Here is a 4394-nt window from a genome sequence, read left to right on the forward strand (position 1 = left end):
TATATATATATATATATATATATATATATATATATATATATATACATCATCATCAGTTAGGGTAATATCTTGTCGCTTTCCATCCCAGGATCTATTCACATCCATGACAGCAAGTAGTTCACCACACAAGAAAAAAAAAACCGATGGCGTTATTCCCTATTTAACAAGAGTCCTCAGTTTCAAAGTCCTTCTATGAAACCAGCGTTGTGTCAAATAGTCCGCAGTGTCACTTGATTTATATAGCTCTGAGAGTGAGAGGTTCCAATAATGTCACGGCGCTGCTGACTCCGGAAGGTAAATCAAAGGGCTTCGTGGTTTCCTCTCGGTTTTTGGGCTTAAGGAAGCGGCTGGTATATCTAGCATTCGTTTTATCGAATTATGCCGCAATCGGTAATGAAAATGATGATGATAACAGTAATAACGACAAGGATGCTACTACTAATAATAATGCAAATATTACTAATAATACTAATAATTAGAATAAAAAGAACAACACAAACTATAGTTATAAAGATTTACGAATTTTGAAACATTTTGCTACTTCCTTGCATATTAAGTAACATCAGTAATTCTTAAAGCTCGCTACTAACATAAAAATACTGTATTGGACGTCTAAACATGCTTGATTCTGATGGGTATGTAAGGGCATCGATTGCCTATTTCTAAAATAGTGTGGAGTATTTTGATTAGCGACAACAATATCTGTAGCAACAACAACTACAGCGATGACGACGCAGATCATTTACTGACCTTCTTCCTCTTGTTCTTCTGCAGTTGAAAAAAGGCACAAATGACTATTTCCCTTTCCGAAGCCCCGAAACTCCCATTACGGCTTGCTTGCTTTAACCCTTTCGAACCAGGTCTCGATACCTTTTTTTTTTTTTTTCGCCCGTTTAGAACGTAACCTTTCTGCTTCTGTGGAAAATTTTATGAACAATGGTCAAGGTGAATCCAAACACGAGACGCAGGCTAGGTTTGAAGAGTCGAGTTATGAGTCTCGAGATTAGCTCGACTCATCGAAGCACCGAGCACCGAGTCACCGAAGATTAGAAAGTGCGGATGACGAACTATGAAATAAGCAAGTGTACAAAAGAGGGATATGTATCTATTTGACTCTAACGGGTTGATAAGACCTATTTTATAGTAATTGGTTAAGGAGAACTATGTGTTAGCAATTAGGTTCTGTAAATACTGAAGAAAAAAAAAACGCAACGAAAGAATACTATCCCTTCCATTTACCATCACAAACCTCACAAGAAAGAAAATATCGTTTGTTTTTTTACCGTATTGAAAAAAAACTCATAAGACTAAAAGCCAAATCTGTCATAAAAGATAAAGGAAAATGACAAGCACGATAGCAAAGTCTGTCATTCACCTGTGGAATATCTGTGGGAGTGTCACTGGCGCTGTTTCCGTTTTATAGTGTTGTTCACGTTGAGTCATCATTTCCATAGCTTTTTATCATCACCATCATCATCATTAACCAAATGGTGGTGATGAAAGTGATGATAGGACTGAGAGAAACATAAAGAATATTGTTAATAATGATAAGGAATTGTAACAATTGTAATGATACTGTTAGAACAATAACTAATAATGATAACGATGTTAGATGTTTGTAAGGGTTATGGTTATCATCATCATCACCATCACTCATAACAACGCAACTGCATAAATAATGATGATAGTGGTACTGGTAGTGAGACTACCATTGTTATTACCATTGCTGTTATAACGAACTTTTACTGCTCTACTGATAGTGGTATTAATGATAATTATAGAGCTAGCATTACAGTGAATTTTGCTTTTTTAGCATTATTAGGAATAATTATTACTATTATTACCATTCTTGTTCTTATAGTCTATATATGGATTTGATTAGATATATTGATCAGCAATCATGTCACCATTGAATGTTAAAAAAGAGATTAGATAGTTACAGAATTTAAAGTAAATATACTGATAGTCACAGCACATAAATTAGTGTTGTAGATAGCTATAGAATGTAAAATAGATATGTAGATAGTTATATAATATGAAACATATACAGACTGATACAAAAGCAAGATAGCTTTTTAACGTTCAGCAAAGCTAGCACAGACAAGCTAATCCCACATACAGATTTTGGTAATTCCGGGGTTAAGGCAGGCTGTTCGGTCCAAGAACGAGCAATGCGACAGCGATTCCATAAATTTATTTTTGTATAAATATATAAATCGCCGATAAATAAAACGCACCGCTAAAATCAAGGAGCAAGACATTATGGTGCCATAAATCCCACATAGACATTACAAAGACTATGGCTTGTCACATAAACAGCGGGACATGAGTTGTGCGAAAAGTAAAGCACTGATGCGAAGCGCCCTGCCCTCTGGCGGGAGAACGGGCGGGAGCGGAACGTGTTTCGGACAAAGCGAGTGAATAGGAAGTAGATGGAGCGAAAGGGGAGATGGGGAGAGATGATGATGCTGGGACGGAGAAAGGGGCTGATGATGTGCGAAGATGGGGAAGGTTGATAAGGTGGGAGGGGATGAAATGAGCGTTAGAGTGACGGATAACGATTAGGAGGGACAGAGGAATGGGCGTGAGGCCTTTTTTTGCGCGCCTTGACTCTGGAGGCTTGGCACTGTTTATTTGTGTCCATATAAAAATAGTCGTATACACATATACATATAGTGCGTGTCTGTGTGTGTGTTTGTGTGTGTGTGTGTTTGTGTGTGTGTGTGTCTGTGTATCTGTGTGTATGGATGTATATACATAAATCCCCCCCCACCCCCACACACACACATGAACTGAACACACACACACACACACACACACAAGCCGCTCCCCGTGCCCCAGTGCGTATCCCGAAGCCCATTTCCAATAAAGTCATGATCCCCGACATTTCTACGGCACCGACATTAGCTTCCAGACAGTGGATCCGGGTTTCATTTCCGACTTTTCTTCGCTCTTCCAATGTGCGGATTTCTTGATGGATTTTGTCACCTTTCAACGGATTTCCGGGCCGATTTACGCTTCAGATCGGGGTTTTGAGTTCGAAATCGGAGGAGGAAGGAGAAGAACAAGAGGAAAGAGGATGAGGAAGAGGATAATTATGGAAATATGATATCTGGAAAATAGTAAAAAAAAAAAAATGAGGAAAATGATAAGGGTAAAGGTATGTGAGACATTTCATTTCATGTTAGAAGATGTTTGAGGAATTTTCATCATGACGTAACTTTAATGGTGTGAATCACCACTTCGTCATGTCATTTTATTCGCGTAATCCTTTCCTCTCCCCCCCCCCCCACTCCCATCTAATGACCTATCGCCCGTAATCTTTATTGAGGATGATGATAATGATAATGGTGATAATGATAATGGTGATAATGATAATGATTATAATGATAATGATATTGGTAGTAATGATAATGATAATGGTAATAATGATAATGATAATGGTAGTAATGATAATGGTAATAATGATAATGATAATGGTAGTAATGATAATGGTAGTAATGATAATGGTAATAATGATAATGATAATGGTAGTAATGATAATGATAATGGTAGTAATGATAATGGTAATAATGATAATGATAATGGTAGTAATGATAATGATAATGGTAGTAATGATAATGGTAGTAATGATAATGGTAATAATGATAATGGTAGTAATGATAATGATAATGGTAATAATGATAATGATAACGGTAGTAATGATAATGGTAATAATGATAATGATAATGGTAGTAATGATAATGGTAATAACGATAATGATAACGGTAGTAATGATAATGATAATGGTAATAATGATAATGATAATGGTAATAATGATAATGATAATGGTAGTAATGATAATGGTAATAACGATAATGATAACGGTAGTAATGATAATGGTAATAATGATAATGGTGATAATGATAATGATAATGATGGTGATAATGATAAGGAAAATAATATTGAAAATAACATATGATAATTATAAAGATTATGATGTAGATATAAACGATGATAATAAAGAAATATATATATAAGTATATATATATATATATGTATATATATATATATATATATATATATATATATATATATATATATATATATGAGTGTGTGTGTGTGTGTGTGTGTATGTATATGCGTGTGTGCCGAAGAGGGAGATACAGAAAATTTATGCGAGGTGTCCCAAGACGGAGATTCATATCAAGGCATATATGCGCTATCAGTTTCATCAGAAGAATAAACGGATAAATAGATTACAGTTTCTGTTTTTAAGTTGACTCTCCAAAACAAGATAATGAGAGCATGTCCTAAAGGAAGAAATTTAAGGAAGAATGATAAAATGTTATAATGATAATAGTGTTGTTTCCGAAAATACAGTGCGTTTTCACGTAAATATTTGTGGTCATTGC

The sequence above is a fragment of the Penaeus japonicus genome, unplaced genomic scaffold (assembly GCF_977035675.1).
Source record: "Penaeus japonicus unplaced genomic scaffold, GWHDUDI00000001_assembly GWHDUDI00000009, whole genome shotgun sequence".
NCBI classification, from domain to species: domain Eukaryota; kingdom Metazoa; phylum Arthropoda; class Malacostraca; order Decapoda; family Penaeidae; genus Penaeus; species Penaeus japonicus.